Source organism: Muscardinus avellanarius (assembly GCF_963383645.1).
Source record: "Muscardinus avellanarius genome assembly, chromosome: 17".
NCBI lineage: Eukaryota > Metazoa > Chordata > Mammalia > Rodentia > Gliridae > Muscardinus > Muscardinus avellanarius.
In genome coordinates this window covers 37450314-37463361 of record NC_137803.1, presented here as the reverse complement: position 1 = coordinate 37463361, position 13048 = coordinate 37450314, and positions in this window count along the sequence as shown.

Below are 13048 nucleotides of genomic sequence, written 5' to 3'. Positions count from 1 at the left end.
AGGTTTAACAGTTTCTGTATAGATATCCCTGAAGAAGTCTTTTTTGTGTAAAGGTGAGGTGGCCTTTGTGCAAGGATATGCATCTGGCATTATTTTGTGAATAGTTCTTTTTGTCAGGAACATGTGAAAACTCTTTCACAACACCCTAGCTTTGTTAATTGATTGCATGTTAAGGACATAATGGCTTCAAAAAAGTGACTTATGCCGGGCGTGGTGGCGCACGCTTGTAATCCCCACGCTTGGGAGGCGGAGACAGGAGGATCGCGCAGGTTCGAAGCCAGCCGCGCTGGCGTAAGAGACCCTGTTTCTAAAATATAAAATAGGTCTGGGAGTGTAGCCCAGAGGTAGACGGGCTTCCAGGAACCCCAGTACCACCAAAAAAAAAAAAAAAAGTGACTTACCTTCGACAGTGTTCACATAGTGCTCCAATGAAAATTTCTGCATATGTCATTTTGTGAAAGTGCTCAGATCCTGTGTCTGCAGATGGATTGTTTTGCTCACTGATGCTCTAGCTTGCCATGCCCTGCCTATAATCTCTTGCTTGATATCTACCCCATATACCCTACAGATACCTTGTTCACCCTCATTATTTGATTTATGAAAGTATTCCTTCATATATTTATTTATTTTATAAATATTTATGAGAATCTTGTGTGTCTCAAACTGTGACGAGCACTGAGGTTTCAAAATCAATAATCATATTATTACACACAAAATATTCAAGTTCTAGCAGGAAAGTTGACATGAAAATATAACTTACAAATGTATTACTAGAATAAGTTACTTTTTACTAGATGTCCGTATATATGGAGATGAGGGCCCAGTTCCTGGCCCATTCTTAGAACAGGGTAAAAAAGTGTAGGGAAATCTTACCTAAAACTCCTACACTGTGGTATGGACAATATGTGCTAAACAGTTTCCAGGCCTCATCCCCAATGTTTCTCATTTTGTACATCAGAATCTACATTTTGAACACAGGGAGTTTGATTTAGTACACACAGTTTGACTTAGTACCACACCTAGAGGTCACTTTATGCATTAGCCTCCATATGAGTAGTTGTGTTTAATGTGCAAATTAAGGGCATGCAATAAAACCCTACAAAATCCAGTTTAAATTCTTTCTTAAAATTGCAATTTTTTAGCATAAGACTGGATTTGTAAACAAAATCTTCATATTGGAGCACACCTTGTATCTGATCCAAATTGTGTGAGTTAGAACAATTGCTAAGAGAACCACTGCGATTACATTTAATTTTACAGAATCAGCCAGGGATACAGTAGGAGTTGGGATGAGCATTTCTCAATTTTCATCTCATGGGGCCAGATAAAAAGTCTCAAGATTACCTTCTGATGGCAGTAAAAAAAGCATGGCTGTATTTCTCTTTTGTAGAATAAAAAAATTTACAAGCAGTACTTACCTGTTCTGCTATTCCACATATAAGTAACAGTAGAGAACTAAAACCAAGAAAATGAAAGTCATGCATTACCTTTCATTCCTTGCACCATACCAACAAAAATTTTTCTTGAGGCAGTTAACTGAAAAACTAAGAATCCAAACCTAGTCTGTACCTGCAAAGAAAAACATGGGACTCTATTTTCTAGAATGGTGATTTTCAGAGTTATTACTAGACCAACAACATTGACATTTTAAAGGATCTTATCCCACACTTTCAGGGGCCCAGTTACCTGTGTGTTAAAAAGCTCTACTGTAAAGCCAGGCGTGGTGGCGCACACTTGTAATCCCCACGCTTGGGAGGCAGAGACAGGAGGACCACTCAGGTTTGAAGCCAGCCGTGCTGCCTTAAGAGACACTGTTTCCAAAGAAAAATATAAAAAATATGTTTGGGAGTGTAGCCTGGAGGTAGAAGGGCTTCCAGGAACCCCAGTATCACAAAAAAATATTGCATTAAAATTACTGTACTTTTATAGTAGTAACTTTACTCAAGTTATAAAATTTGAATTTTTCCATAATTACTTAGATTTAAATTCATGATTAGATTATTTTCACTGCTAACTGCTGGCTTCTTCACATACCACCTCTTCCATAGTTAGTTTTTATTTTGAGTTATTTCCTGTAGCTAAAATTTGTTTGTTCATCTTTATTTTTTGAGGGGAGGTGGGAAGTGGAATTAGAATTTGTTAAACTCTGCATGTGGGATATAATTCCAAATACTTTCCATAGTTGAGCATGTCTGTTATTTTCATATGATAATTTTTTTTGTGTGTGTGTGGGTCTAGGGATGGAACCCAGAAGCATTTGACCTTTGAGATACATCCTTGCCCAATTTTTTTATTCCTTATTTTGAATCTCTCTCCTCTCTCTCTTCTCTCTCCCTCTCTCTCTCTCTCTCTCTCTCTCTCTCTCTCTCTCTCTCTCTCTCTCTCTCTCTCTTCTCTCTCCCCTTTCTCTTCCCTCTTTCTCTCTGTCTGCCATGAGCTGAGCAGCTTTCCTCTGTCACTCCCTCATGCCATGATGTTCAAACTCACTACAGGCCCAAGACAATGGAGTCAGTCTTTTCTCTTCCAAGTTGTTTTTCTCAGGTATTTGTCATGGCTACAAAAAAAAAAAAATCACTCATGTATATTAAACTGTGATGGTCATGAGATTAGGGAATGTGCATATTTTTACCAAAACTCTTTCAAGAATTTCACTAACAAAAAGGAATAAAGAAATTGACAAAGAAGATGCTACATCTTAGGAAGACTATATGTCACTGGTGAGATTTTTTTCCATAGAGAGAAAAGAAAGAATAAATGAAAGAAAGGAAGGAAATAAGAAAGAGCAAGCAAGAGGTAGATAGAGAAGAAAAGGGAGAGTTATACAAGTAAAGTTCTTGAATAGTCAAAAAGTTTCAAGAATAGTAGCAAAAATTTATGAGGCAAGAGAAGACCCAGTTTATTCATTGTTCCAAAAGAGATGGTGAGACATAATAAGACAGGCCAAGTCAGGGTGATAAATTTATAGATGGGAAGATAAAATAATTATCTTCGAGTTCCTTCTATTTTATCAGGAAAATAATAAAGAAAAAGTCCATTCATGATTCAAGTGATGTGTATTAACGATAAGTAAGAAAGAGCTGTAAAAATTCACCTGGGGAATTGAGGGATTAACTGGTGGGAGAAACTTCAGCCCCAGCTCTCTATAACACATGAGGCCATCTAGATGTTAGTCTTCAATTACTTATGCCTGCTTTCTGGAAACCTCCAGGCACACTGTATCCCCTTGGAGGTACAGCAGAAGCAAAACATTAGACTAAACTGAGTTGGGGCTGGGCTAGATTAGGGCAAAGGAAGAAGGATGAAGGGATCTATCAATATGTGTGAAGCAATTGTATCAATATACTACATATCCGTGTTCTGCATTCACACCTAAGCTAACTGAATAGAAAGTGAATTTGATAGGCCTGGTAGAGAAAAAGTGGCAGGCACAAGGGAGAGGAAGTATTATACTGGCTTGAATTATTGTGAGAGATGGAGTACCAGTGAAAGTGAGCCAGATAGAAAGAGAGGGTGGTCAGAGGGGTGTGCTGGAGGTGGACATGCTGAACATGGTACAGGTTTTAGCAAGTTGAGAACAGGGCCTATGTGAAGGCTACTGACATGAGATGGAGGAAACCACACTGGAGCTGGAGAGCTTGAGGACTACAGAGGGACCTTCTGTTCCCAAAACATGATCTGTATCCTTGACCAGTTTCCCTGTTACAACTTCCCAAAACTTTGTTCTAGGGTTTGGAAGTGTTGAAAACTGGCCAAAAGCCCTACTCAACCCTGGCTTTGGCCAGTCCTGGATGTCTAATCTCAGCCCCTCCTTGGACAGTGATCCCATATTCTTTAACTCATCAGCTTTCTCCAGGAACATCCTCTGGGGATCATTCCAAAGTTTCTGAATTCTGCCTAAGTATCCCTTGGGAATGTTTATTGTTGAATGTTTATTGTTCTAATTATTTTAAATCATCTCTTTTTATAAACATCAGGTTATGAAGTAGCCTTCAGACCAACTCTGCTGTGCATATCCTGCACAGGGTATATCTGTCCTGGGAAGTCTGTTTTATTTTGTTTTATACTAGGAAATAAACCCAGAGACATTTTTTCTCTGAGCTATACATACAGCACTTATTTTAGGTTTTTCTATTTTGAAACAGTGTCTTACTAAGTTCCTGAGTGTCATAAAGTTGATGATACTGGCCTTGAACTTCACTGGAATTACAGGCATGCATTATCATGACTGACCCTGGGCAGTTTTCTCATGACTCTTCACACAGTTACTCAGGAGTCTGTAAGACCTGGGACTCTACGTACACTTCTTAGTATGTTGAAGGATAAAGTACAGTCAGATAATGCTTCAGTCTGCCATCAAGCCTTTCTTTCAATAGAAAAGCAAGGTCAGAATGTCATTCTGGATGAAACCTTGATTTATGGAGTTCTTTGCCCTTGGGAAACCACACCCAGACTTTCCTAGTTCCATTAACCTTGAAGTAAATTCTTGGAGATGAATAGAAATTAAGGGGCAAATTAAAATTCATTGGTTAAATATTAGTAAAGTACTACCTTGATTTTTTTTAATTTTGATACATCATGGGATAATGGAAAATGAACTCATGGCAAAAGACATGAATGTTGGTTTGACTCAGAGAGTGACTTTCTGTGTGACCTTGAGTAATTCACTTAATTTCTCCTATGTACAACTTCTTCATCTGGAAAATGAGGGTGTTAGCCTAGGTGAACTTTAAGGGACCTTCCAGCTTCAACAACCTAGTCCCTTAAATAAGGCTAAAAGGCAAAGACAATATCATGATCTATTGATAAGTCAGATTTTAAAAGTGTTTTCACTATCTTTGCTTCTATGTTATTCAAGGTCAGTAGACAGAACACAGTGTGATTAAAAGTCTTATAGGTTTTTAATTTCATTTGTCCCACACAAAGGATATAGATATATATGTCTAATATGTACTACTGATTCAAAAATAATGAAGTCTAAAGATCCTAGGTCTTCAAAAATATCTGGCTAAGATGTTTTGTGAAAGATCAATAAATTGGTGCCTCCTCATTAATAGATACTGATTCAGAGGAATCAAAGATGTATTAGAGGGGGGAAAAGAAAAATGTTTAAAAATATCTTTTTTTTTTTGAGGTACTGTGGATGGAACCTTGTGGCATTCAACCTCCGAGCTACAACCCCATTCCTATTTTCTATTCTTTATTTTGAAACAAGATCTCCCTAAGTTGCAGAGGGCCTCACTAAGTACCCGAGGCTGTCAGAGAACCTGTAATCTCCTGTCTCAGCCTCTCAAGTACTCGGATTACAAGCATGCACCACCATGCCCCCCTTAAAGCTATCTTTTAAACATTGTTTTGCAGCTAGGTATAGTGGCACATGCCTGTAATGCTAGTTTTTGTGAGGCTAAAAATGATTTGAAGCCAGTCTCAGTAACTTAGCACAACCGTCAGCAACTTAGAAAGACTGTTTCATAATAAAAATATAAAAAGGCTGAGAGTGTAATTTAGAGGTGAAATGTCTCTGAATTGTTTGTCTCTGTGTGCGTGCCTGTTTGTGAGTGTGTATGTGTTAAAACCATTTTGCCACTTAACTAAACCTTCAGCCCCTTTTATTTTGAAACAGAATTTTATCTTACTAACTTACCTTGTGCTAACTACTAACCTGGAATCCTTCTGTCTCAGCCTCCTAAGTACTAGAGTTATAGGCCTGTGTCAAAATGCCCAGCTATAACTGCATGTTCGTAGGCAAGTAACTTTTCATTCTGGGCCTTGGTCTATTCACTAACTGACAAAAAGGATGGCTGAAATTTTTGCCTATGTCATTATGTTTTGACAGTCCTGGAAGATTATCACAATGCCTAAACACCATGTGTGCATCATCTGTGTGCCATTTTTGAAATACCTATGGATGTGTGGGATCTATATCTGGCAGTTTGTTTTACTTGCTCCCAAATCAGCATGTTCACATTAAAGGAAGGAAGATGGGCAATGACCATTAACTAAGAGAGCATGACTTGGAAGAGAATATTTTAAAAAAAGAGCCCATTCCTTTATAACTTTTGATATAGAAAAGGAGGAATTACCTGGAAAGGGAGGTGGTTATGAACTCAACCTCCCTGCTTAGGGGCTATATATAGGAAATGAAAGACTGATGCTACTTAGGTGAAGGGGAATTTCTTAGGAGGAGACATTTAAGTACTTTTTGTTAGTAACTCTAATAAGAACCACTTGACAGTGCTATTCAGAGGTAATGTGGAATATCCCTAATATAATTCAGGGAGGAAATTGTGTGGCCAGAGAGTAAGCAGCTAATATGCCCCCTTACCCCACCTATGTTTCTCTAACTTGTAAGTTGATGGGAAAATCATGAAAGCTTTAAGGGCCAGATTAAAAAGGAAGACACCTAGGGAATCAAGTTTGGGAGAGCGTGAAGATGCCATTTGCAGCCTCTGGATAGCCTGGATCCTAAGAGTGTATATCACAGGACTTCAGGCAGTTTGAACACCAACAAATGTGAAAAGGAATTTGAGTTAAATGAAAGGAGTCATAAGAGCCGCTAGAATAGGAAGAATAGAGGCAAATTGATCAGTATTTGGTGATGGTAGTGACTAGCAGAGCCCATAAATGTTGGGCTCCTCCACGATAGGCTGTGTGGCAGAATGCCCTCATTCCCAGATTCTACCAGAGAAAAGATTGAGGATGGAGCTCTGAAAGGCATGGCTTCTTCCAGAAGAATTTGCTTCAGCTACAGAGACATTTAAAATCGCATAGTGCAATTAATATGCTCATATTCAAGTAAATATTGTGTCCTACCACACCTTACCTAAAAAGTGGGCTGATGAGGAGAAATTCCACTGCGGTTTTAGAGACATTAAGATGACCTGTATTCCTAGATTCAGTCATACTATGGTTAAGTTTGTAGCTCCTGTATATGTCTTCATTGGTATAGTACATCTGAGCCTCAGGTTCCTCTCCTTTCTCACAATACCACTACTTTATTTACTTCTTTACTGCAGGGTAGGAAGAGACAAAACAAAGAATGAGGCAAGGGTATAATGTCCATTCATGAAGTGGGACATACAGACTTGCGGACTTCTTAAAATTTACTTGCAATAACCTAGCTAGTATCTAATGGTTTTGCAATGTGTATCCACGTGATAAGACAACCTACAAAAGCATAAAATGCAGTACCTGGCTCAAAGCACATGGGCTTCATCCAACTTTATTTCTTCAGCAAGGGAAATGCCATACTGGGGACAATTTAATACCATGAGAGTAACTGAAAAGCCCCTCGAATCTGACCATGGACCCAGATGAAGAGTTGGGCATTCCTAAGAATTAAAATGACACCTCACATGTCTACATTATGAAGATGTTACACAAAATTTAATGTGTTTTAAATATAAAACTAGACAAATAATTGATAAATATCAAACTATTTTTACCTTTACATGTTTGATATGTTTGTTTAAGCACATCATGTGCTTTAGAGAGTTTCCCTCTTCTCCCCTCCCATCCCCTCAGTTAGGTCGCCTTATTTGCTCATTTATAGAACCTCCTTCTTCATCTAGAGTTCTTTCTATTACCCGTTTCTCCCTAGTTTTCGCGTATTAGGGAAAGCATCTGATTTTTTATTTTTTGTGACTGATTAATCTCACTTAGCATAATGTCCTTCTTTTGTCTTGGCTGGCATTTTAGATAAGGCTCATATCGTGTGTGTGTGTGTGTGTGTGTGTGTGTACAGCATACTAAATGTATTTGTACATAGCATACTAAATTGTCATCAAAATATGTGGTATGATTTTAGGGAAAATGAGAATGTTCTTTTTCTCTCCAAGGCTTCACATGTATTGATACCTGATAACTTACTTTTTTGAGATAGTGTATGATTGCACGTACATGAGACACCTAGAGCAGCCAAATTCATAGAAGTGATATAGAATACTTGCTAACTGCTAGGGAGAGAGGAGGAAAGAGGTTATTCTTTAATGAGTACAAAGTTCCAGGTTTGCAAGATTTTAATCTCTAGCCTTCTAGAGAGGTGGTGATAGATGCATGATAACATGAATATACTTAATATGATGTAAATATACACTTAGAAATGAATAACTGGAAAATTTTATGTTGTGTGTATTTCACCACATTTAGATTAAAAACATTTTCCTCTTACTCTTGTCATCCAATTCTTGGAGGGCTGATATTTCTGTCATATTGGTGATTCACAACCTATAGAAATGGATGATTATAGCAACCTGGATTGAGGAACCGAGGAGGTGTCTGTTACACAGAAGGGATACAGAAATGGGAAAGAGGTGAAATAGGAAAAGAAGAGAAAATTGCCGAATGAGCCTGGATCTGGAAAGCTCACAGTTGCTCTGATTCTGTGTCATTAACTCAAAAAATAATGGCTGAACTTTTTATATGTGCTAGATACTCTTCTGGACACGATGGCAATTGTGTGAATAGGCATACTTTTTCTTCAAGGAGTAAAAAGTTCCACTAAAGGGAGACTGATTAAAAAAAAATTAACACGTCATGTAGAATTTTTGGAGTCATGTGAGATGTAAAAGAATGAGGTAAGAAATCACAGATGGGTGGAGAGTTTGGCCAACCCAAAGAGAGCAGCCCCAGTGGTGGCAGTTTCTGAAAAGGCAACAAAAGCAACAAATTCAGGAAGAATTTTTCTTATGTTAGATAAATTATTAAAATCACAAGGTTTCTATGATATGAATATTTAGCTGTTTTCTGTCAGAGATTAAACCCATTATGCCTTTAGAATAGCAACACTTGCTGGGCACTGTGGCCTACATCTGTAATCTCTCTACTTGGGAGGCTGAGGTAGAAGAGTCACAAGTTTAAGGCCAGCCTGGAAAACACAGCAAGACCCTGTCTCAAAATAAAATAAAAAGGCCTAGGGTTGTAGTTCAGTGTTAGAGAGCCCCTGGGTTCAATTCCTGGTACCAGGACACACACACACACACACACACACACACACACACACACACACACACATACACCAGTAGTATTGCAACTGATTATTTATTTATTTATTTATTTTTAATTTTTTTTTTTGTGGTACTGGGGGTGGAACCCAGAGGCTTTCTACCTCCGGGCCTTTTTTTAATAATTTAATTTGGAAACAGGGTCTCACTAAGTTGCTGAAAGCCTCACTAAAGAGCTGAGGCTGGCTTCGAACCAGTGCGATCCTCCTGTCTCAGCCTCTCAAGCGCGGGGATTACAAGCGTGCGCCACCACGCCTGGCGCAACTGATTATTTAGAATAAGGGAAGCAGAAAGCTTTCTACCAAGATGTGTCCATAGCAAGTGTGATTATTTGGAATGCAATGAGCAGGGACAAGCACTGGACGTCCAGGTATTGCCCTCCAGGACTGAAAAGCAAAATTAAGTAGAGGAAAAATAAAAAATGGCCAAGTATCCCACCACCTACTTTGTGCCAGACAATTCTGTCAAAACTTCAAAGAGAAAAAGAAAAAGAAAAGATGAATAATTGGATGTCTGGCTGGCTGGGCATCTAATATGCTCCTTTTATATGACACTTTTGCTTGCAGACAGCTACTACATGCAATTTGCCTCATCAGAGAATGCCATATTTGCTAACCTGGTTGGGAGCTGCTGGAACCCAATACTATCAGGCCTAAGTCAGACAAAGAGTAAAATGACTTTGGAGGGCAGCAGTGGGTGCAGGAGAGCTCTGGCCGCAAGCACTAGAGCTAGCTTTGTGCCCATAATCCACCTGAACCTGGCAGTCTTCGGAGAGGGTGTGGGCCCCAGGCAGCAGGGGGCCCAGCTGCAGTAGTCAATGGAGGGCAGCTCACAGATGTGAACAGGTGCTCTTTCTATCAGCCTGTGACTATTCTGGGGCCCCTCATTATTAGCCACCAACAAACAAGAAATCAATATCCACATCAGCTTCATGCCATTGGAGTTCTGGAAAGCAATTTGGTTCCAGGAAATCTAAGTAGTTTTGTGACTGTAGATGCCAGTTACAGAGTCATCATACAAAAAAAAGTAGGAGTGCAGGAGGCGGGTACTGATTACATAAAGTTCAGGGGATTCAAAGTCCCCACTAATGCAAATGTCAGCTTTATGTCAGAGTGGAAATATGGGCCCTCAGCCTCTGTGACAATAAGAGCTCAAGAAGGCTGCATGAGGCAGTGACTTGGAGGGGAATGTGAGCTAGGAATAAGGATGAGAGTAACAGTATTGAAGGCTAAGCACTGGGTGATGTTTAGTCCAGAGAAGGGTGTGTGGTGATAGGGAAGAACACCCATATATAAAGGATATATATGTATGTATATACACACAAATATGATAGAGTATAAATAAGTAACATGTATAAATGCATCTATATACACATTTATATGTACGTAACAGATATGGATGCATATGTATAATGGAGTATACACACATGCATATGTATATGTATATAAGCACATAAATATGTATACATATATATGTGTGGTACTTATATATATTGGTGGTACTGGGGTTCCTGGAAACCCTTCTACCTCCGGGCTATACTCCCAGACCTATTTTATATTTTTTATTTGGAAACAGGGTCTTTTAAGCCAGCGCGGTTGACTTCGAACCAGCGTAATCCTCCTGTCTCCACCTCCCAAGCACGGGGATTGCAAGCGTGCACCACCATGCCCGGCCTTTATATACATATATTTATACAGATAGATATATTGAGAGAGACAGAAAAGGAGACCAGAGTTTTGTACTTTTAAATTTAGAAAAAATATAAATGACAGTTTCCTGAGTGTTAACGTTTAATTTTGGAGGAATATATCAGATGAGCTAAAGGAAAAAATTATTTAATTCATAAAAATAATATAAAAGTGGTCGGAATATGAAGAAATTCAGGGAGTACATTTTTATTCAGTATTTGTCACATAAAAATACAAACACATAAAGATGTATATTTTATGTCTTCCTGCTATGATCTGAATGTTCATATCCGCCTAAGTTAAAATACTGAGATTCTCCTTCCTAAGGTGGTGCTACTAGGAGATGGGGCCTTTGGAAAGTGATCAGGTCATAATGAGGAAGCCCTCGGAAATGGCATTAGTGTCCATATGAAAGAGGATGCAGAGAGAGAGCCATCCAGTTTCATCAAGTGAAGTCACTGGGAGAAGACCCCATCTAAGAGTCAGGCAGTCGCTGATCTGTTATCACCTTGATCTTGGACCTTCAGCCTCCAGAACTGTGAGAGAAATTTCTATCAATTTTAAGCTACCCAGTCTGTGGAATTTTTTTTATAGTAGCTTGACCTGAGACAAATCGGTGAGTTAATTGCCTAAATTTTAGCCAACCCTCATTTGAAACCCAAAGTTTGTTTTCTATTTGTAAATCAAACATTCTCTCCAAATCAATACGATAATAGACCTTTAATTATAATGGGAAACCAGGGGTGGTGACTCAAGCTTGTAATCCCAGTACTTGGAAGGCTGAGAGGGGGGACACAGGTTCATGGCCACCCTCAGCTACTTAATGAGGCCCTCTACAACTTAGTGAGACCCTGTTTCAAAATAAAGAATAAAAATTAGGGCTGGGCTGGGAATGTAGTTTTGAAGTATAATTCCCTTGAGTTCAATCCTCAGTACTGCAAAAAAGTATAATGGGATGATTTAATTAGTAATGGGGTAGGAGCCAAAGCAAAACAAGGAAAGTCACAAAATAGAAGATTCAAGCCAGCTTGGTGGTGCATATCTGTAATCTCTGCACTTGAGAAGCTGAGACAGAAGGTCATAGATTCCTGGATAGCTTCAGCAATGTAATGAGACTCTCAGTAACTCAGAAAGACCCTGTTTCAAAGTATAAAGTAAAAATGACTGGGGATGTAGCTTGGAGGTAGAATACCTCTTTGTTCTTGGTTCCCCCAATAGAGAGAGAGAGAGAGAGAGAGAGCGCGAGAGCGCCATAGCTACCCCAGCTCACCTCAGGGTGCAAGGTAATGCACTACCTGCTTGCACAGACCTATATCTATTATTTAAATTTTTTGATGTTACAAACAAAGTTAGTTGCTAGGTGGATATATTGTTCTATAAATGCATCTTTATTGAGCACCTAGTGTTTACTTATTTCTGTAGGCAGTATTGTACAGAAGCCCAAAAAACAAGAAGAAAATTTCTGCCTTTGCAGTATATAAAAATCATCCACATAATATAATAAGAGTAATGCTAATAATTTGAAATTAGCTATAGACCATTTATACCATGGGAATTGACAAATGTACAAATCAAGATTAAAACTATTTTTATTCTAAATATATAAAAATTAATGGAGAGAGTAGTAATAAAGCAAGCTAAACTTTGAAAGTTCTTCTTGTTCTTAGCCATCATATTGAGAATAGTGGAAATATTGTGGAAACATTCTTCCCATATTTGACAATGATTATCGGATTGAGCAAAGAAATGAATGACTCATATCTCACCGAAAAACAGGTTAAGTTCCAAGTTACTTCTGAATCATATCTCTTTTGTCTTAGTAATTATTGTAAACCCCAAGCGTGGGTGACAAATAGTAGCCCCCAGGCCATGTACAAGTAGTCTGTTGGCTTTTTTTCTTTAACAGCCTGAGGATCAAGAATGATTTTATATTTTAAAAAGTTAAAAATAAAGTTACAAAGAACAAAACTTCGTAAGACATAAAAATTAAAAGAAATTCAAATTTCAGTGCCTATAAATAAAGTTTTATTGGAATGACACCATGCTTACTAATTGATATATTTTCTGTGGCTGCTTCCCAGTTATAATTTCATAGCTGTGTCTTTATAATAGGGACTGTGTGGTGGAAGGCTTCGCACACTTATACAAAAAGAAACAGGGTGATCAACAGGCACACAGAAGTCCTCTTGTCACCCTCTCAACCACTGCTTCCTAATTTCTCCATTGGTTGTTTTGAAATTGAGATTTGTGCATTCTCTGTAGATGTTATCAGAACATGAGTGCAGCCGAGTTTTTTGTTTTTGTGTACAAGGTACGTACTTAAGTCTCCCTCCTACTTCTTAATAAACTTTTAGTTTTCAA